This window comes from Anthonomus grandis, chromosome 1, assembly GCF_022605725.1.
Source record: "Anthonomus grandis grandis chromosome 1, icAntGran1.3, whole genome shotgun sequence".
Lineage (NCBI taxonomy): Eukaryota > Metazoa > Arthropoda > Insecta > Coleoptera > Curculionidae > Anthonomus > Anthonomus grandis.
This window is the reverse complement of record NC_065546.1, coordinates 7,951,204-7,975,319: the sequence shown is the minus strand read 5'-3', so window position 1 is coordinate 7,975,319 and position 24,116 is coordinate 7,951,204. Positions and strand designations below refer to the sequence as shown.

Sequence of the window (24,116 nt, the reverse complement as noted above, 5' to 3'; positions counted from 1 at the left end):
AATACCGTTGTATGATGTTTATTTACCTCTTGCCTAAGAACCCTCGTACTAACCATCTTGTTTTCCTCCACACTCAGTAGAATATTAAGATCTCTGTTCTTTTTTTCTTCGGCTCTATTTTCGATAACCTGAGTTGAACATTTACAATTATTTATTACGGTACTACAGATTTACAGAATATTATAGTATTACAGTATTACAGTATTCTGTAAATCTGTGACGGTACCTTCGGACTCTACGTTTAATAGTTGAAATGGACGGAATGGGCTTGGTGGGGAAACAAACTGAAAACATTTCAGATACTGCTCTAAAACTGTTTCCCGCATAATGCCACTTAATTATGACTATTTTTTCGTCGATTGAATATTTCATACTTGTTTTGAAATATCGGCTGTCACTGATTTATTGACACTTTTCCTCACGTCAGTGACAAAATTCATTTTACTGGTGCCCGTTTGGTTTTACCTAATTTTGCAATTACATTTAATTGAATAATTCAAGAAACGCTTATTAAATTTTTTTGACACTTTGCACAAGAGTTTGCCAGATTAGTCTCTTCAAAAAAAGTTATCTTACATTGTTTCTATAAAATGTACAGGAAAGCCAATAATTGATCCCCTAAAAATTTACATGCGGGTTTTTCTATGTTCCGCTCGGCGACGCACCACCCGGTATATGATCCTTCAATAAATTATTTAATGAAAGTATGGTTGAATATTTACTTTATCCTGGCAAAAAAAATTAATTAGTTAATTGTTTAATATTTCTGTGTTTGAATTTAAAGAGAATTAGTTAAGCAAAGCAATTTATATCTGTTGGTATTAACACAGATTTAACTAGCTAACACAAACTTGCGTTAGCTAGTTAAATCTGTAGTATTAATTATTAATTATAGATTGAAGTAGGTGTCGGTTTTTGAATCGAATTAAAGTAATATAATAGAATATTGTTAATACAAAACTGAAGCACTGACTTCATGCCCCAAAAAAACTTAAATGAAATATATGAATGACTAACAGCAATTATGGCTAAAGCCGAAAAAATTAAATCCTTTAAATCCTTATCATGTCTCTTCTTTAAGAGCAATTTTTCTCGAACAATATAATTTTCTTTAAATTGTCCATTTTAAAAACTGCCCGATAAATAAGTTCTACCTGCGCCTCTGTACTGTATTAGTGGTAGGTCCCGAAATAACGCGTACCATCCATGTATGGTTTGGCCGTTGAGGGAGACGCAGTCGCGGGACTCTCCCAAAATAAGACATGGCATCCCGCGTATAGTGGGAGGCGCCGCGACGCCCTGCGATTTCACAAACGCGGCAGGTTGAACTACGCTAAACCGTCGTCCCGGCCTAAAATAAGCGCTTTTATATGACTCTGATGCCTGATCTTTCTTTTTCTTAGGGTTAGTGTAAGTTTTTTTTTCTTTTTGAAAATACTTCTATTTTCAAGTAGATTTATTTGAAATTAATGGTAAATTTTCAAATTTATTGTTGTGGAAGCAGTGGGTTTGATTATGTGAATATGTGTAGAAAACCAGTCTTATATCTAAATTTGTATCTAGTCTAGTATTTATATTTTATCAAAAGAAATTTCATGTAAGTATACCCTAGTAGCCTTAAAATAATATCGAATATTAAAAACCGAATATTTGACAAACATATCTTGTGCCACTCTTTTCAGGGTTAAGTAAATACTCAAATTAAATATACAAGGTTCTTTACGACTTATGATACGGAATATTTTGGCTAAGCTACAGGGTAAAAAAATTAGGAGTAACAAAGACGTTCTAGAGGAGAAATAAATTATTAAAGTTTGTATTTTATTTATAAAAAAGTTACTATTTTATAAAAGACGTTGACATTAGGTTTAAATTATTACAGTTTTTACAAAGCAATACGTTGCTTTATTTAAATGGAACACCCTGCATCCAATATAACTAATGAATGTGATGATAAACTCTTCTTCGAATTCAATAAGAGACCTTATTATACCTAAAGCGTTTGTAAAAAATAGCAATATTTAAATTGTGGATTTTTTCAACCTTCAAAAATAATATTTCATAGGTGATAACAAATTGACATGTCTATTATTTTCTTGTAATTTTTTTATTGTTTTATTCATTTTTTGTATGTAAAATTGACTAATTTATGGTGGATAATAAAGTTTAAGTTTAAATAGTTAAGGCCTTTAAAATACAAACATGCTATACTACTTCTTCTAGTTCTTCTACTACTTCTATTTTTAAGAAGATTTATTTGAAATTAATGGTAAATTTTCAAATTTATTGTTATGAAAGCAGTGGGTTTGATTATGTGAATAAGTGTAGAAAACTAGTCATATCTAAATTTGTATCTAGTCTAGCATTTATATTTTATCAAAAGAAATTTCATGTAAGTATACCCTAGTAGCCTCAAAATATTAGATAAATATTAAAAATCGAATATTTGACAAATATTTCTTGTGCCACTCTCTTCAGGGTTAAGTAAATATTCAAATTAAATATACAAGTTTCTTTACGACTTATGACACGGAATATTTTGACTAAGCTACAGGGTAAAAAAAATTTGGAGTAACAAAGACGTTCTAGAGGAGAAATAAATTTTTAAATTTTACATTTTATTTATAAAAAAGTTACTATTTTATAAAAGACGTTGACATTAGGTTTAAATTATTACAGTTTTTACAAAGCAATAAGTTGCTTCATTTTAATGGAACACCCTGCATCCAATATTACTAATAAATGTGATGATAAACTCTTCTTCTTCGAATTCAATAAGAGACCTTATTGTACCTAAAGCGTCTATAAAAAATAGCAATATTTAAATTGTGGATTTTTTCAACCTTCAAACATAATATTTCATAGGTGATAACAAATTGACATGTCTATTATTTTCTTGTAATTTTTTTATTGTTTTATTCATTTTTTGTAAGTAAAATATACTAATTTATGGTAGATAATAAACTTTAAGTTTAAATAGTTAAGGCCTTTAAAATACAAGCATACTAAGTTTAAATTAAACACCCGATTATAATTGATTTGCAATCAATTGCATGCGACACAATAGATTAGCGGTGGGTAAAATTTAAGACTGCATTAATAAAGGATCTATTTTCAACTGACCATTATAATACTTAAGAAAAATAAAAAACAATGATAACAAAGATGAAACAAAATCACTATTACACAGTAACGTCATAAAAAATTAACATTAATGCTCAAAATGATGACCATCTTTATCAGTATTACATGTTTTAAAACACATGTTGATTTTTTGCTATTTATTTAATACTCGCTCGTTTACTCAGGGCGAGGCAGGTCATGTCGTTAATAATTTATTTTTGACTTACTTTCTTAAATTTCTCGTTTAATAACTAACGCTTTCAAGATTTTTTTTTGCTTAAAATACATTATTAAAAATATCATAAAAATCACCGTCGCCAAGAACTTTTGGGAAATGAATTTAATAGAAGAGTTGAATTTTCTATGTGGGTGCTGGATAAGATTCCAAATAATATCTGAATGATTGATGAATGCACTTTTTACATTAATTACAGACCTAATTTTCATCATTACTTTGATTCCAATTCGCATGTGTGTAGAGTAGCCCATAATCAAATGGTCTGTCAAATGTATCGGGAGGAATAATGGATAGCTTTGTAATTGTTTTTTTTTATGCAAATTTATATGAAATACATTTTTTGGAGTTCTTAAATAATGATTTTCCAGTGTTATTTGAGAATATTCCTCTTAGTATATGATAATAGCCCTCGAAGAACTATATGGCTTCAAATGGATGGAGCACCGTCACGTTTCCACCGGATTTGACAACGCCAGATTTTTTCTTATGGCGGTATGTGAAAGATTTTGTTTTTAAGTTACCTCTGATCAAATCAGTAAATATAAAAAAGTAAATTCCAATTGCCTGGATGAAAACTGACATTTTCTTTCGCTACGGGCATTTGGCGTGATTTTTCACTTTACTTCAGGAATTTAAAGTAATTTTGTATATTTTCTAGGAGTTAACAATATATTCTATAAGCTTTTGTACTCTGTTTTATATGCCTTCTGGGTATTGCAAATATTTTCATAAAAGGAAAAATTTTAATCTTCAAATAACAACCTAGTAACATCAAAATATTAAATGTAAATATTAAAAATCGAATATTTGACAAATCTAACTAGCGCCCTCTTTTAGTTTAGTTAAATTAATTAGGTGGTTAAATTAATAAGGTGGCCTAACTAAAGTTATACACCACAAATAAGCGCTCCCTACAAAAAATAATTTTTGTTAGGTACATAATCCTCTTAACCTTTTTTTTCGGCACTACATTTGGGTTTTGTACATTTCCCAGAATTTATAAATCGTTTTTTAACCCAATTCTACCTCTTTTTTACCGTATTAAATCATAATAAATATTACACTATAGGTTACACTAACAAATAATAATATTAAAACAAATTATTTAAGTGTAAAAAAGCATTTCCTTAAAAAAAATTATAGTAACCTTTAAAATAATAGCCAATATTATATTAAAATCCAAAAATGTTTTTAAACCGCTGGTAACAGTCGTCCAAACCGGTACTCAATATAAATAGTGAATAATACGGCGATAAGGAATTCATTGTTTAACCGGTCCACTTATACCCCGAGATAATACGTTATGTGTTAAGGTAAAACGAGCCGACTATATCAATTTTATTTAAATGAGAGGTATGAAACCAAATGTTTGGATATTTAGAAAAAATCTCATAGTGAAAATGGTACAATATTTTTAAATAAATGCAAAATTAATAAAATAAGTCCAAGTAAAGCGTTATTAACAGAAATAATTAAATTTCATAGATAAAATAAAATTAATTTAAGTAATAAAATGTAAAGATTATAAAATAATATATTTAATTCAGTTAATTAAAATGATTTCATTTATACAGGGAATTACAAAATTCGATGCAAATATTTTAAGAGCGTATTATTGGAGTCAAAATAAGATTTTTTTTCCTATAAACATGTATCCTAACATTCACCTCACCTCAGAGCTACAGCCCGCGTAAATGGCTTGAAGAAAATCGATTAATTGGAGTTATGCGTCAAATCATCTGAAATTTTGCAGGTCCTCGTTTTTTGGGTGCTTTTTGCATTTTCCGTCCCAAAAATGGTGTAAATCCAATTTTAAAAGCTGATTCAGGGGAGCTTACCCTTCTATTGGCTCGTCATATATTTCCGATAAAAAAAAAACAAAAATTTAGCAACACCGTCTAGTTAACATCTAGTTAATCTAAAATTTTCGTCTTTTTCATTTTTTCGACATAATTAAGCGTTTTCGAGAAAATCGCTGATAAACGAAAAGGGGACATTATTAAGCCTGATTAAATAAAAAAAACGAAGGGCCGTGACTGCTTTAATTTTTGTCAAATCAAATTAATTTTATTGAAATATAGTTAATTGGTACAAGATTTTCAATTTTTTTTATTGGAAACATAAGATATGGACCATCATAAGGCCTCCTGAATTCTTCCCTAAAATTGGCTTTACACAAATTTTGGGACAGAACTCCAACAATACGCTGTTAAAATATGGGCCGAATTTTGTAACACCCTGTATATACTTTTGCATAAATAATAGTAATTTAAATCATTAATAAAAATAAAAGCAAATCTAAATAAATTCAATCTAAAATATATTAAAACTATAGTATTAACTAGTTCCTTCTAAAGATCTGAATTACTTTAGACTCCAAAAATTCTATAAATATAATAACTATAATAACTATTTTAAATTACCTAAAGATCCTAAAAAAAATTATAATTATAGAAGGCAAAATTATAATTTACTTAAAAAACATAAACACCTATTTTCCGATATTAATAGATTTAAATTAGCTTCACATAAAAGTAAAACTCCATATTTTTATGGTTTTATGGTAAACAAATAGATAAAAAGATATAGATATAGATAAAATAAATGTTTTCTTTAGGCCTAAAGTTAGTTATATAAATTTACCTACTAATCTTCTTGGAAAAAAATCATATAAATATTTAATCTTCGTTGATTAATAATTCCGATTCATATATTAAAAATCTCTACACTGATTAGAAGAACTCTCTACAAAGTATTGACGTTATAAGTCTTTTTAGTAATGTCCCAGTTCACAAAACTTTAAATATTGTTAAAAATAAATTAGAGAATGATAATAATTGGGCAGAACGTGCAACACTAAATATTAATGTATGATTTTTTAGAACTTTTCATCTATTGTGTAAAAACTACTTATTTCTAATAGAATTTTGGAGGAAAATTTTAAATCTGAAATTATTAATAAATTTCATTAAAATATAAAATATTGTAAGCTAAAAAATGGTGGTAAATAAAAATAAATATTTTTTCAATATATCCCCATAACAAAATAGACCTTAACAATTTAATTTTTTTTTAAATTAACCCTAAAAACGTCGGTTGTAAAATTTACTCTCAAAGGTTTAGGCAAAAAAAAGGCTTCCATTACGAAATTTAAGACCTGAAAAAGATTATAGTAAAATGTTTTAATACAAAACAATTATCTAAATCAGTTTTTGGAAAATTGCTTTAAAGAATTTGATATTCCGCATATAAAATTAAATTAAACACTTTTTGCCACAAATCTTATTTTTCCATTTATTGGTTTTTACTAATTTTTCTGATAAAATGTAAAAAATTGCTAAACAATGTAATACAAGAACTATCTTTAAATCGTAAAACACATTACGATAGCTATTAATAAAACTAAACCTTTTAATGAAAGTGAGTTAAATAAAAAGGAAATATATAAAATTCCCTATACTTGCGGTAAATTTTGCTTCTGGAGACCATTACCAAAAAGAATTTATGAACATAAGTCTTACATAATACCATGATTTTCAAAAATCAAAAATTACACAACATATATTTGATAATATCCATATAATAAACTGGGCGAAAAAGGATAAAGAAAAGTTTTATAATGTTTTAAACATTTATAATGTTGGTGCTTATAAATATCCTAATAAAAATATAATTTAAGAATTATTAAATATAAATAATAATGCTTTTATAAATCAAACTGTTATTAATTTATCAAATGGAGTTTTATCAGAAAAAAAAACTTGTTCATTCTAAAGTTCTTAATTACTCAATTACTTCAAAAACTTTTTCTAATTTAAATATAACTTCAGCTCTACAAAATGTAACAAAAGAGTTATCAAAGTATCACAAATTTAAAATTAGAGTTCAAAATAAAAAAAACCAATAGAGACTTAGGATACAGTATTCCCAACTCAACCCAACCCAACAAAATAAGTAATCAATTATAATTTTTTCACAACAATTTTACGCAAAAAATATCTTTATACATACAGTATAGGACAAAAATAGAGCGACGATACAGTTTTTTTCTTTTATTAAAAAATCAAAAAGGCAAGAAGAATTAAAACTCAATAAAACAAATACACTCATTAATAAACATATATTTTTTACATAACATACCAAAATTCTTCCGTATAAAGAAGATCATAAAAAGAAAAAGAAAAGTTAAATATTTCTATACGACAAAAATTAAGGGACGCTTACAATAAAAATAAAAGAAAACATTATCAGATTGCGCCCTTAATATTTAGTCCACAAGCCTATATTTGCGATTACCTGGCGGCACCTTTGAGGCATGGAAGAAATTAAATTATCAATTATATCTTGATCAATATTTTTCCATATATTTTTAATTTCTTCAAAAATGTACTCTTTGTTTTTATAGGTTTTACTTCTAAGTTCCACAATTCCCCACAAGTTTTCGATCGGGTTAAGATCGGGCGATTGGGCTAGCCATCTAAGAATGGCTATTTTATTTTCATTAAACCATTCTTTTATACATTTTGCTGTATGTTTTGACTCATTGTCGTGTTGGAAAACAAAACGTAGTGGCATATTCCATTCCGCATAAGGTAGCATGACATTTTCAAGGATATATTTATACCTAAACCTATCCATAATGCCCTCAATTTGGTAAATTGGTCTCATTTCATAGTCAGAGAAACAACCCCACACTAACACGTTACCACCTCCATGTTTTACAGTACCTTGGACATACTTTGGGTCAAGTCTTTTACCTGCAATACGACGAACATATTGAACACCATCACTTTTATACAAATTAAACTTTGACTCATCACTAAAAAGTACTTTTTTCCATTGCTCTGGTGTCCAGTGAGCATGTTGTTCTGCAAACAGAAGACGTGCTTTAATATTCTTCTTACTAAGAAGCGGTTTTTTGGCAGGTTTGCATGCTTTTAAGCCTGCTTCAACTAGTCTGCGCTGTATCGTTCGAGAGGAAACATTAGAGTCCCCAGCGTCAGCCAGAATTTGCTTTGCTGACAGAAAAGGATTTGCCTAGGAGATCCTTTTAATTTTTCTATCCAGTTTCTTTTAAGTTTTTCTCGGTCTACCCATCTGTTTCAGATTAACTACTTTTCCTCTAATTCGATAAATTCTGAATGGTCCTCGATACAACAGATTTTGAAACCCTTAGTTCTTGTTTTATTACGTATTGTGGTGTTCCCATTTTATACGATGCAATAATTCTTTCTTTAAGATCAATAGAAAAACTTTTACCACGAGGCATTTTTAAACAAAATATAGATTTGATACCGATCAAAACCGATGTTTATCTACTTATGGTATGAACAATATTGATCAAGTCGCTTTATTTTTGTCCATAAAAACATACAACAATTTACTAATCTCTTGCTATTCATCACAAGAGGCAAAGAATGTTTAAATATGATTAAAAAAGGTATGTACTGATACTACAAAATTGTTCCTAATTATACAAGGTACAGTCACAAAGTTTTTTAGGAATATAATAGCGTCGCTTAATTTTTGTCCGATACTGTATATCTAATATTATATAGGGTCTACCAATAAGAATGATATAAGTTTAAATTGCTAAAAAATAAAAACGAATTGGTTAATTTCTATGACTGATGTTTCATGTTGTAGTTTATTATGTAACATTATGTTTTAAACAAAATATCATTAAGATGTCCACCTCGGCTACGGCGGCAGACGTTTAGACGATGAACCCAATTTTCAATCACTTTTTCTAACAAGTTGGGCTGAATTTCGCGAATAACCCTAGTTATGTTAACTTTCAACTCATTGATGGTTTGAGGATTGTTAGAATACACTTTCGACTTCACATATCCCCAAAGAAAAAAGTCCAGGGGAGTAAGATCACAGGACCTTGGTGGCCAGATATTGCCATGTCGCAAAATTATTCGATCTTCAAAACGCTCTCTTAATAAATTAATTGTGGCTTGGGCGGTGTGTGATGTTGCTCCGTCCTGTTGAAACCAATTCTGTTCGAAGTCCCCATCATCAATTGCAGGCCAAAGAAAGTTTGTTATCATGTCACGGTAGCGCTCTCCGTTGACTGTCACAGTACGCCCCCCTGTACCCTCAAAAAAGTATGGACCGATAATTCCACCGACATGCAAACCACACCACACAGTCACTTTTAACGGGTGTAATGGTACCTGTACTAATTTCTGGGGATTGTTCTGACACCAGAAGCGGCAATTTTGCGTATTGACAACGCCACTAAGACAAAAATGGGCTTCATCTGAAAAGATGATTTGTTTCCCAAAATCGGCATTTTGTTCCAACTGCAACAGGGCCCAGTCGGTAAACGTTCTTCGCAAACCATGGTCAGCAGGCTTCAATTCTTGAGTTAGAACGATCTTATATGGATGTAGGCCTAAGTCTTTCTTAAAAATGCGCCACAGAGACATTGGTGAAATGCCTAATTGCTGAGAATGGCACAAAACAGACACATTGTTATTCGCGTCAACACTTTCTCTAGCAGCGGCGATATTTTCAGCGGTCCTTGCACTTTTTTGTCGCGTTGGTGACTTATTATCCAGAAGAGTGTACTCCCGTTCAAACTTATTAATTGTGCGCCTTATTGCAAGCTCAGAAAGCCGTCCACGATGGCCAAAATCTTCTCTAAGAGCACGATAACAGGCTCTAACCGATTGCGCATTTTCGTAATACCTTTTCACGATAGCTATACGTTGCTCTTGACTTAAACGATTCATGATGAAATGTCAAAATATACTTAACACAACTGACGCTTGATCCGCGTTTTGACACATACCATTTTGCGTACATGACCCACTAAACTTCTATCACTTCTATTGGTAGACCCATTACATAAAAAATAAACAAGCCAATACACAAAAAATTTATTGTGTCATAAAGAAATGATAGATGTTAACAGGCCTAATAAGCCTCTGTGATACAATGGCATATTATATTAAAGTATAATCGTTCTCCTGTTCTAAATGTGCATTTTTAAATTAGTTTACTCGTACATATTTTCATTAAAAGACGTAAATATATTATAATACATATAGCCTTTAATAATATTAAAATATACTATTTTAAATACACACTGACTTATATTTAATTTAATAAAATGTCATATATAAAACCATTAAAAAAGTAAAATGTATCTCATATAGTATACATTTATTGGTTTATTTTTAAAATATGGGATATTGTATCGATTTTACTCCAAAAATGATTTTCATTGAATGTTTTTGTATTTATAATTTATATATTTAAGCCTATCCGTAAGGTTTTTTCCTGTTAAACAATCATAGATATAAAAATTAAGAAATACTTTTATTTCGTCACTTTAAATTTTAAAGTTTTTGCAACCTTTCTTGTATATAAAAAGTGAGTTTGATTTATACACAAAAAAAACTATAATAATATATGAACTCTTTTTTTTTTGTTCTTAGTTCTTGTTGACATAACAATTATCCTAGTTTTGTAATTATGTGATTTTAATGTTTGTATAGACCCTGCTTAGTCCCTTCTCATGCATCTTAATATGCCCTTTTATTTATTGTTGAGATTTTAACTTTTGAGTTTGCCAGTAGCACGATAGCTGGTTATATGTTGTGACGAAAACCCTCATTGTATATCCCTGAAGATGGACATCTTATATGTCCGAAACATGTACGATAGATGATTTTTAAATAAATTTAGTGGAGGATGACAGAAACAATTTTAGTTACCCTTTTATAATAATAAATTAAGATTATTAGGGAATGACTATTTAACATTTTTCAGTTAATAAATCGATAATATCCTATAATCAGACCTATTATGCTTGGAAACTTTGTAAACGTATTTAGTATCTAATTGTCTTTTGTGACCCAGAAAGAAAGTTCTATATACCTATTTGATAAAACCTAATTTATTTTAAAGTATGTTACACAAGTGCGCTCCAAAGAGGAAATGAAAAGTAAACACTTCAATAAAATGTCAGGAGTTGACGCAAGGGAGGCAAAAATAATAAGAAGCATTTAGAGTATATTTTAATCAAAAACATCCTGGTTAAAAAGCTTAGTTAAAAAAGTATATATTTCAATATAATTCAAAACTTTGAAAGAGTCATTTGAAAGCTTTTTACCATAATACCTTGCGTTCTAAAAGTTACTGTTACGAAGATATGAATTTTTTAATGTTTTTTCTCAAATAACTTAAAATGTTGCCTTTAAAATCATATAACTTTTTTATTAGTGACAATAAAATTATGATTTTTGAAAAATAATATTTTCTAATCTATTGTATTTAAATAGTATTATAATATTATATTACTATTTAAATACCATATGGTAAAAACCTACCATATGGTTTAAATAAAATATGGTATTTAAATAGTATAATAGCTTTTGTTTCGACTGATTCTCCTTAAGGGACATACGAGGTTTTTTTATTTAAATTTTTTGAACCATACATTTTTTTATTAATATTAAGGTCAATAATTCGCGAATTTATTAAAATGAAATGAAGCTTCTAATTCCTGCTACTTTTTTTTTAATTATTTTATTTTTTAAATTTTGACGTTGTTTTTTTTCAAACAATTGCTGACTATGTCAAATCAAAGATCTCGAATGTCCCTTAAGAACAATCAGTCGAAACAAAAGCTGTTAACTATTAAAATACCATACCAACTTTTAGGACCCAAGGTATTAGGGTAAAAAGCTTAAAATGACCTGAAGAATATGTCAAAAATTTTTATCGGTTTATGTGCCAAACATCCTGTATATGTATAAATATACAATCTAGACTACATATTACTTCTAATATATATTAAAAAAAATTAACTTATAATGTTTAGCGGTACTCGAAAACCCCATTTACCAAACCAATTTTTATCTTGCGAACAAGACTAAAAATAAAAATCCTTCACTCGAATATTAGCCGGCTTAAAAATAAAATTAATTAATTTACTCAGTTAAGGGCTCATCAAGAGTTTTGAAGCTGTTAAGCTGGAAATGGGTGAAAGCTCTCGACCTGATGTTAATGGGGAGGAATTTTCATCTCGCTTTCTTGTTCACGTCCACTTTACTACACCTATTTTAGTTATTAAATTACTTAGTTAAAGCTGAATAGTGAGGAACGTCTTTACGAAATTATTAAAAGCGACTATCTGTTACATATTTTAATATTTTAATTAATTCTATAAAGTGCAATAAGTAAACAATAAATTAAAAAAAGCATAAAAACTTTATATTTTTCATTTCGAAATTATTTTGTATCTATAAGTAGTTGATCGCTTATACGGTTAATTGCTGCATCTTCACGAGAAATGTTTAAAAACTTCATTGGGAATTATTTTAATTTTATCAGGTTTGTATGGAACTTAACTTTTTTATTACTAATTGAATATGACTATAAGGAAAAAAGTTTGTCTTTGACAAACACGGTATGTATCAATAAGCGTATATAAAGCCTAAACTCCAATAATTAAAAAAGTTAAAAATATAACTTTAAAATAGCACTTCATGGAGAATCAAATATTTGCAAACACGGTAGCCGCATGGCTTTTTGGCAACCGTCCAAGTCCAGATAAAATGAACCGAATTCGGTTTTTTTTCTTTAACATGGCAATATATAAACTGTTTTATTCAGGTTTCCTTTTTATCCTTACACAATACTAAGAGAATATTGGTCGGAAACATTGTGTTTATTGAATTGTATTGGCTTCTATCAGATTTTTTATTTATTAAGGGTAACAAGTTGTAGTTTTAGTAATCATCGTGGTGGATTTGGGTATTTGGGATTTTATTAATAGTTTATGAGGGTGTTGTTAATTATTTAGGAAAAAACGAAAAAATTAATTAAAACTTTAACTAACTGAACCCTCTTTAAAATAAAATAACTTAAGACACTTGAACTCTTCCATAACTAAGAATTTTCAGTCATAAAATAAGTCAAACTATAATCTTCGTAGTATTGACTTGATATATGTATAGAGAAATATTTATTGACCTTATATAAAAATAGATATAGATTAGTGATGTGGATATAGGTCTCGGAATTTTATGATTTTAATACTTTTAAAATATTTTTACATTACACGAAATTATATTACTGCGGGAGCCAGAAAACATAAAAATAAAAAAATATAGGCAAAATTAAATACTTTAAGTATAATTATTTAATTTTTTTTTCTACTACACTGCATAAAGTACTCACATTTCACACTTCGCAAGATTTGTAAAATTTCACTTTTTATCCACTAGTACTTAAAGATTTTTACTAAATTTTTATACTACTACTAGTTTATTAATTTTTTAACTATATTTTTTGTAAACATTATTGGTAATAAAGTTTGACATTTATTTGGCATGCTCATCATTAAATCGTCCATGTCATTTTGATCAATTTGGAACCATTGCTCTTGCTTACATAGTGTTCCAGGTAAGCAAGAGCAATGGTTCCATAATTTAATTGCAACAATTGGCAGTGTTTATAACATTATTTTTATCCTCGATTTTACCTTAATTTGTAAATAGACGTACTTATTTGTTTTCTTGTTATTTAAATGTAAATATTTTGGCAACAGTTGAGTTTTGAGATAAGGTGTGTTATACGAAACTTGCTTGGAATTTCGCCTATATTTCATAAATGCAATAAAAAATATAGCATTCTATTTAAAAAACATTACATTACCGATGACGTCATACCTTTTTTTTTGTTCCACCCTGTATACAAAAATGTATGCGAAATAAAAATCGACGGGTCCGGGCGTTTTCTCAAAAAATCATGTCTCTAATTTTTATCGAATTTATGCGGAACTTTAGGCGATCACTGTATACTCTTAACTAATATTAAGCGCATGCGACTAAAGAATAACATTCAAATTTGGCGCTTGACAGTGGAGTCAACCTTTTTTCCGTTTTCGGCTAGTTGTATTCCGCGACATGGAGAGGTCGCTGTTGTCGACAATTCTCTTTATTGTTATCGCACATTGGAGATGTGGATAGTTCGTTGTGACTGATGTTTTCCCTGCCCATTTCCTTTTTGAATTTTGGACGTTTTGATTCCTAGCGGCAACTATAAGCTTTTTCGTAGTAACTGGATTTTAAAGAGGAAATGACTCCTGTAAACCATCATGCCCTCCGGACTCCGGATTTGATTTTACCCAAAAATAGTTAGAATATGAACTTTAAGTTTTTTTATTCGAAATTCTAAATCTAATAACTTATTTTTTATCAGCCACATACAAAAGAAAATACAATTCAGGAACTAAAATATATTAAATAAATAAAATACAGCTTTTATTACCTGTTACATTATACAAAATCAAATTATGCTTAGAGAAAAATAAAAAAGATAAAAAAGTAAAAAAAAATGTTATACGTGATAAACATAGTTACAAAAAATAGACTCATAAAAATTAAATTCTATACAAAAAAATCCTAAAAACTTAACGCTACTTCAAAATATAAATAAAATTGTAAAAATTAAATAATATATCAACGAGTAAAAAATTAAACGGTATAATAGATAAAACAAGTGACGTAAAGATTTAAAATATTTCTATTTTACCCTAATGATACAATTATTTTAACATAACACTAACCTAAATTAAGCGAATATTTTTTTGTTAATCACTTACTAACATTCCAACAAACAAACTGTGACGCTATTAATATGTCACCGAGAAAGAAAAATATACAAACGAACTTCGTCTGTCGGAAAATGGTATGGGAGCACATTTACATGCATGCCAAACATTTTTAGACTGGCTGTCTAAAATTAACCGATCCCACCTACGTCCTTGAACGATATTTTTATTTTATTTTTAAGTTTCCAAAAAACTGGCATCTGTGAAACATGACTCTGAATATTGGTTAGTTAATTAGCCCTATATGGGGTATTAGATAATATGTAAATTAGCCTTAATCTGGCAGTAACATTTTTATATAAAAATAAATAAATTCAAATATGTAGACTTATAGGGTTTATAAAAAGTATAAACTAGCATCTCTGCTAAAATTACATTTTGATTTGATTGATTTGATGTTTCCTGTATTTTATCAGTTTTATTTAAAAATGTCAGAAGCGTGGGTGGCATTTCACTCTTTTCAGGCATATTGCATAGAAAGGGGTGGTAAATTTTGCAATCCTGATAAGTGTTTTCGTAAAAGCAATTAAAAAGAAAGCTTTTTAGTTTTTGTGTTTTTTGTACCTCTATTTGTTTTAGAAAAAAATAAAAAAATGTACATGGGAATGCAATATTCTATAAATATAAGAGCATTTTTTTAATACGTTTGTCAATGTCAAATCAATTAAAACCAAACTTGATAGATGAAATGAAAAAATATAAAATTTGAGCTATTTTGCAAAATCCATTTAAGAGTGGAATGAAAATATAATTTTAAACATTTTTTTTAATGTTAAACACCATTTCATATATTGATTAATTTTCTTTCAATAGTAGAGCAACTATTATAATTTTTTCAAACTGAAAGAACGTATCTAACAAAAAACGACTGGGAATAGTAGAGGGGCATTACTACACACAAAAAAAGAGTCATTAAATGAATTTGTGCAATGTAGGTTTAGAGGGGTGAAAAGGAGCAGATGGGGAAATTGTATAATTGCGATTTATGCTTAAGTTGATTCGAATTGAAAAAAATTAAATAAAAAAGTTATAGAGAATACAAAGGTCTGTAACTTTTGTAAGGTCACTTTACAAAAAAATCTCAAAATTTCGGAGGAAAATATGGAAAACCAATGTTATAGTTTTAAATGTTGAATTTTTAGAAATAAATTTCGATTTTTGTCAAACTTGCTTAACTAACCACGAACTTCTTCATATTAAAATATTTAAAAAAATCGGATTTTCGTAAAATGATGCCGTCTTTTTTATCGTAGAAGGTTCGTGTGTATTTTCATCATCTTGGAATGTGCTTTTTGGAAAAATAAGATACTTACAGTAGAAATAACAGCTGAAAAATGCAATAAGCTCAAAAAATAGTTTTACAATAATAACATTTTAATTAATTGTTAATTATTTGTTTAAATTTTAAAATTTAAGAAACGTTATTGCCCCATTGAATTTTATGGCAAAAATACAAAAGATTACAGCTATATTTCAGTCTTTATTACACATCTTGTACCTTGCGCACTGAAATTGTTAATTAACGAATGTTATACAGGGTATTCCTTAAAGACGTGCTAATATTTAAGAGGGTTATTCCTAGACCCATTTTGAGAAAAATAGTTCCTATGAACATTATGTCTTAAAAGTCTTGACTTTTGGGATACAGAGTGTTACCTAATTTTCAAAAAAAATCAAATTTTTAATATTAACTTAAACAATATTGTAGATATTTTTATGAAATTTGGTACATGTATTCTATGCATGCGATAAAAATGCCACCGAATTTCATAAAAATGTCTACAATATATACAGGGTGTCCCGTAATTAATTGGACATAGGTTAATGTAGTATACCTGATACGAAAATAAACCGTTTAAGCTCAATATCGCTTAGCAAAATGTTATTGGTTTTCCTTCTACAGGGTTTTAAAACTAATTTTTTACCAAACATTTATTGAAATATTTTGGAATCCACTGGACAGATTAACCTAGAATTTGACGTACTCTTATTATTTGGGATGAGGAACACGAATATGATATCTATTTTTCCATTGCCACTAGATGGCGCCACATACAACAACATTGAGTGATTAAAAAGGTCATAACTTTTTTGACCTCCCTGTACGTACATTTGCAAGTGAAAATAATAAAACAGTATTTAATTCTAGTCAAAAAAGGTATAATTCTTTGATTTCCAAAAAGTAGACGGTTTTCAAAATAAAAGCATTTTTTATTAGGTTGCGTATGAACACTTAATCTAAAATTTAATTAACAACGATAAATTTAGAAAAGGCTGTTGATTATAATAATTGTTCAAAATGTTCACCATCCACTAATACACATTGTCTAATTCTTTTATTTAAATTTTGCCTGACTCCAAACAATGATTCTTCTTGGGCCCTGATGGTATTGACTCCTTCCACAATCTTTTGCCACAATTTCTGACGGTTATTTATTTTATTTTTATACACAAGTGATTTCAAGTAGCCCCAGAAATAAAAATCTAAGGGATTAGGATCGGGACTACGCGTAGGCCACGGATATTCACTACCTCTACCAATCCATTTATGAGGATAAATTTCGTCCAAGTAATTTCTGACTTGCAGTGAATAATGTGCCGGTGCACCATCGTGCATATAGCAACTGTCACGTCTTAAATTTAGGGGCACATCTTCTAGAAGAATGAGTAGATCATTCCTCAAGAAATTTAGATAACGTTCTCCATTAAGCTTAGCTGCTAATTCAAACGGTCCCACAATACAATCCCCCAAAGATTGAGAGAAAACTCATGATGAAAATGGTGTTCTTGGAAAGCATGAGGATTTTCCATCGAATAGATATGATTGTTACGCTAATTAAAAACACCTCTCCTTATGAACGTGGCTTCATCCGTCAATAAAATTTTATTTAAAAAAAATGGATCATTCAATTGGCGCTTTCTTAAAAATTAAATGAATTGGAGTCTTGCAGGAAAGTCTCGAGGAAGAAGATTTTGAACTGGAGTGAAATAATACGGATACAGTTTTTCTTGGCGTATAATTTTGGACACCGAAGATTTCCTTACACCAGTGGCTGCCTCAATACGTCTTGTGCTGGTTTCAGGATTTCCGATAACACGAACCAAAATTTCATCTTCCATATCTGCTCCAATTATCCTTAGTCTTCCCGCATTTACGTTTTTTGAACGAAATGAGCCAATTTCGCCTAATCTATCGCACAACGCTTTAAATGTTTGATGATTTGGCTGCCTTCTATCCGGATACAGATCTAATAATGTCAATCTAATAATGGCATTTTTAAGCGAAAATAACACAACAAGAACACGAGCACAGATGTAAATAGCTCCGCAGCTAGGGTGCGCTAAGTAGCTCCGCAGCAGTGCGGAGCTATTTACATCTGTGACACGAGCTTTAGCCAAATTAAAGACTTACTTATTAATACTTCACCTTAACAGGTCGTAGTTATGATGTATTCATCCTAGGCAAAGCCTACTTTGTAAAACTCCGATAATAATTTGTTCATACGCAACCCAATACAAAAATGCGTTTATTTCGAAAACGATCTACTTTTTGGAGATCAACGAAGTATACCTTTTTTGACTAGAATTAAATGCTGTTTTATTATTTTCACTCGCAAATGTGCGTACAGGTAGGTCAAAAAAAATCTGATCATTTTAATCACTCAATGTTGTTGTATGTGGCGCCATCTAGTGGTAATGGGAAAATAGATATCATATTAGTGTTCCTCATCCCAAATAATAAGAGTACGCCAAATTTTAGGTTAATCTGTCCAGTGGATTCCAAAATATTTCAATAAATGTTTGGTAAAAAATTAGTTTTAACACCCTGTAGAACGAAAACCAATAACATTTTGCTAAGCGATATTGAGCTCAAACGGTTTATTTTCATGTCAGGTATCCTACATTAACCTATGTCCAATTAATTACGGGACACCCTGTATAATGTCTTTTTTAAGTTACTATTAAAAAACTTATTTTTATTAGGACATATGTTCATAGGAACTTTTTTTCTTAAAATGAGTCCGTGCTAATATTTAAGGTTACCCCCTTAAATATTAGCACATCTTTAAGGAACACATGGTAGATATTAAATGGGCTATTCATAAGTATTTTTAATCGTAATGTACATACTTTTATTTTGTATTTTTTAGATCACGAATTTATAGTCCATACGACTGTACGAGGTATTTTTAATTTGTTATTACTGAATTAAGTTGTGAAATTACAATTTTTTTGAACATAAATTGTTTAAAATGCTGTTTATGAAAAAACACAAAAGTTCTTTTCTGTAGATCTTGTTAGAAATTAGTTATAGCTAGCCAAACCCCTTTTACAGGTTCCAGAGCAATAACTCGAAGTAACTGTGCATTAGTTGCATCTACAGTGACCGCCTAAAGTGCCGCATAAATTCGATAAAAATTAGAGACATGATTTTTTGAGAAAACGCTCAAACCCGTCGATTTTCATTTTACGTTGCGCATTATTTCACATAAATTTTTGTATACAGGATGGAACAAAAAAAAGATATGACGTCATCGGTCATTTTTTTAAAGGGAATGTATTTTTTATTACATATATGAAATATAGGCGAAATTCCAAGCAAGTTTCGTATAATACATCTTATCTCAAAACTCAACTGTTTCAGAAATATTTACATTTGACCAACAAGAAAGCAAGTAAGTACGTCTATTTACAAATTAAGATAAAATGGAGGATAAAATGTTATAAACTGTGAAAACTCTTATTAAAGTATCAAGTGTTCAAACTGATTCCCATTTTCTTGTTGGCAGAAAGCAAGACGGTTTACAAACTCATGTCAAACACTATCAATTACTTCGGGTGATATACGTCTAATTTCATATCTAATTCTATTTTTCAAATCTTCTACGTTTTTTGGCTTCTCAATATAAACTTTACTTTTCAGGTACCCCCATAGAAAATAGTCGCAGGGATTTAGGTCTGTTGACCTAGCCGGCCGCTCTATTGGCCCTCTTCGTCCTATAGAAGATAAACCACAAATTATCTGTCGGGACAGCAGGGTCTTGCTCGTCTGGGTATCAGTGGCGAAGGGTACGAGTAGACAAGGTAGACACTGTCTACCCAAAATTATCCAGTTATTTGTTATTAATTTATTACGTAATTATTTCATGTAATTGTTGAATTAAAATTTAAAAAAAAATTAACACAGAACGTAACCTCTCCCTACTATTATTAAATAGAATCTAAACATGATTAATCCGAAGGCGAGCCCCGCCTGACGCACCAATTAAAATAAAAATGTAGGGTTCACACCTAATTAAGGTATACGAGCCCCAGGGAGACACATTGATATTTGTCTTCCGAAATTTGGAGCATCTAATCAAACCAAATACGTATCAAACAGGTGATAGAGGCACAGATTTACAGAATATAGAAATATAGAAAATACATTATAAAATAATAGAAAATACGCGTGCGAGCGCCAGGCTTCAGACACGCCTCCTGGGTGATGGATTTCCATCACCCGCCTAGTACGGTGGCAAAGGGTTTAATTTGCTTCAAGCCTCCGCGCCGCGTGCTTCTAATTTTCTTTGCGTAGTACGCGTGTTTATGATTAATAATTAAATTAAAATAATATATTTGTTTTTTTTTAAATATTTTTTTAGTATTATTTTTGTTGACATGGGGGGTATAAGTGTGTATATTTTTATTGCTCCAGCCACAGTGGTGGAGGAACGACGTTATTTAGATTTCCAAAAGATGAGTTAATAAGTTAATATTTCGAGATAATGAAAAGCTATTTTACTCCCCCATGTGATAACTTTCCTTTCCAGTATTTAATAAAATTATTTATACGACTTAAAATATTTTATACTTTAAAATTCGCCAACAGAGATTTATCATCTGCCAAAAAATCAGATAAAACTAAAAGAAAATTAAAAATTTTGTTTCATCTTTAATGTTTTATTAAATAAGATCCTTAAATCTGTTAAATTAAATAAAAATGTACCTAAGAACCCTTACATTCTGTTTTATTTAAGCCTATTTCTATTTTATCATTAAAAATGCATTATAATATCCCCGCGAAATTATAGTGCAGAACATCTATTCCTACAGAAAAAAAACATAAAAATGCATTGGTGCGGCCAGTCCAAACCATCCTTTTCAAGAACGTCGAATATCGGGAGCTTATATCCGCAATCTTTCGCATCTGGTATTCTGTAAATCTGTGACAGAGGTCCGGCCGCATCAGTATTCAGCCTATTACGTCTGCAAAATTTACTCGCGGGAAAGACATTCGAGCTTTTGTCTATCGAAGTCGACCAGCTATTTCATTATGCTGTTGAGGGTTATTGTGTATGGACACGCTTGATCTGGTCGGCCGCAATACATCTTCAGTTTTGTTTTGATGAATCTGCATTTGGCATTTGGTGCGGGCGCGTGCTATAGTAATTTAATAATTAGTATTTTTATTTTTGGGTGTATAGAAAAGGTTTTTTTAGTGGTTATTTATCAACGATTGTTCGATATTGGCAATTATATTTTAGTTGTGTTTTTATTTGTCTTTAATTAATTTTAAAATAATGGATATTATGGATTTATAAGTTATGGTTGTACCTATTTTTATCTATCTATCTTTTTATGCTAGTAGTAGTTATTTTTTTGTTTTTTATATCACTACATAATTTTTTTCTTTAAGTTAATATTTCATGCCCCTTCATTCTCTATTTCATTAAATTGAATAATATTGAATACACATTTCTTTCTAATTAACGATTTTTATTGTTTGTCTACCCGAAAAAAAAAATTCACGCTTCGCCACTGCTGGGTATAGGGCAGCCAAAGCAGGGATAAGATCTTCTTGAAGAAAATTCAAATAGCGTTGTCATGTTAAGTTTTCTTCGAAAAAGTATGGCCCTGTTACTTTATTTTTCACGATACCAGCCCAAACATTAATAGATTTACTGTACTGTGTATGAGCCTCAGTTGCCCAGTGTGGATTTGACACTGACCAGTACCGACAATTTTGGCGATTTACGACACCGTTTAAACAAAAAGTTGCTTCATCCGAAAATAAAACTCGTATCGCAAACTGACAGTTATTATTGCAAATGTTCATCATTTGCTCGCAAAATTGGTTTCTTTGATCAGGATCGTCCTCATTTAATTCATGTATTATTCTAATTTTATAAGGGTGGTATTCATTTGCTTTTAAGATGCGTCTTACTGAGGTTCTAGCTATATTATTATCAACTGAAATTTAGGAAGTTGCATTGTTTGGATTTTCTTCGACGGAGAGCAGAACGTTTAATTTTGTTTCTTCATAAATTTTTGGACGACCTGATCTTGGCAAATCCCTAACATGACCTGAAGTTATGAATTTGTGCTCTATTCTACTAACTGTTGCGTGCGCACTCGATCCCCGTACCCTAGCATCGTCAAAATTTCAATTCGTTGGGTTTCTGTTAAATTAGCCATAATTTATTCTGATAAAAACTATTAATTTTCGAACTGACAGTGACATTCGAAAATGGAGATTCTTTACGAGTGCAACCATGGAAATAGAAATAACAGACTCGATTTTACCTTAATTTGTAAATAGACGTACTTATTTGTTTTCTTGTTATTTAAATGTAAATATTTCGGAAACAGTTGAGTTTTGAGATAAGGTGCGTTATACGAAACTTGGAATTTCGCCTATATTTCATAAACGCAATAAAAAATATAGCATTTTATTTTAAAAAATTACCGATGACGTCATATCTTTTTTTTTTGTTCCACCCTGTATACAAAAATTTATGTGAAATAATGCGCAACTTAAAATAAAAATCGACGGGTCCGAGCGTTTTCTCAAAAAATCATGTCTCTAATTTTTATTGATTTTATGCGGAACTTTGGGCGGTCACTGTATACACAGTGCAGCTCTTAACTATCCCCTTAATATCATTATTTGAAATTTGGCACACATCATAAGCAACCTAAGTATTTACTTTTTAGCCCTGGCTCATTTTTTAAAAATTAAAATTCAAAATTAAGAATTACATATTGAATAAAAAGTTTATATTGAAAGCTCTTTTGGAAAACCCATTTGAAAAATGAAAAAAAAATCATCATTAAATATCGTTTCCACATATATCATACTTTTCTTTAAATATACGCAATTTTAGAATAAAATTATATTATTGGTTACAATAAGTTTACAAGAATTATAAATATTAAAATTAAAGAATGAAAGGCCAATAAAATGGCAAAAAAAGTAAATTAATACTTCCCGACACGTGTTTCTGTTTTCTGGCTTCTTCAGGGCAAAGCAATCAGAAAATCAAGGAAAAAGTGCAAAAACAAAACAGAAGGGATCACGAACAGGAGCAAACAATAAATTTGTGTATTCAGCTTTATAAATCCGGTTTTAGAGCAAACGAAATATCTCGCACATTGTTAAACATAATATTTTAAATTTATAGGTTTATAATATTATGCTGCTGGTTTTAAATATTAAATTATAAGTTAAATTATAAGGAGGGCTTCTGTAAAACCCATCTAATGATTTTGATCATTAAAAAAATTATTTTAAATTTTCTTACTTTCAGGAAATTGAGATGAATAATTAGGGAAAAAGATAAAGATAAATTTAATTATCGGCTAACAATTTAGTTTCTGTATTGCTTTAATCCTGTTAAAATTGATAATCTTTATTTAGTGTCTTTTGCGCAAAAATAAATACTTTTTTTAAATAATTTAATGGTTGTAGTACAGGCGGCTACTCCAAAATTATTTTCTTTTAAATAACCGTTAATTTGACGTGAAAATAAATGATATTTTTGGCTAAAGTTGTATTATCAAAAGTTTCCAAGAGAAAACCGAGAGCTATATTTAGTAGCTCAAATAAAATATTCATAATTCTGATAAAAGTTTAACAAGTAAAATCCTTAAAAGCTTAACTTGTCGATTTTAAAATAAACTGAAATCCTGGCTAGCATGTGAAATGTATGTACAAAAACTGAATCACAGGTAAATAAACTAACCGGCCAACGCTTTATGGCTTTTTGGAAAGTTTACAATGCATAATATGTTACGATGATGTATATTTACATTTGCAGCGAACCCTGCCAAGTCTGACAGATACTCCTACTGTAATTT

The 24,116-nt window shown here is 29.7% G+C and overlaps 1 protein-coding gene and 1 long non-coding RNA gene across 4 annotated transcripts in view; one reads left to right on the top strand and one right to left on the bottom strand.

Annotated features, from left to right (window-relative positions):
* The window catches only part of LOC126737949 (uncharacterized), a 541,322-nt gene that overhangs the window by 133,272 nt on the left and 383,934 nt on the right, over nucleotides 1–24,116 (bottom strand). The window lies entirely within an intron of this gene.
* On the top strand, nucleotides 1,233–20,998 carry LOC126738028 (uncharacterized). Of its 2 annotated transcripts, none has more exons than XR_007661196.1 (2): nucleotides 1,233–1,404; nucleotides 19,921–20,998. It is a non-coding gene; the product is annotated as an uncharacterized LOC126738028 (long non-coding RNA). The 2 variants fall into 2 exon arrangements; XR_007661197.1 differs by having other exon boundaries at nucleotides 1,233–1,410.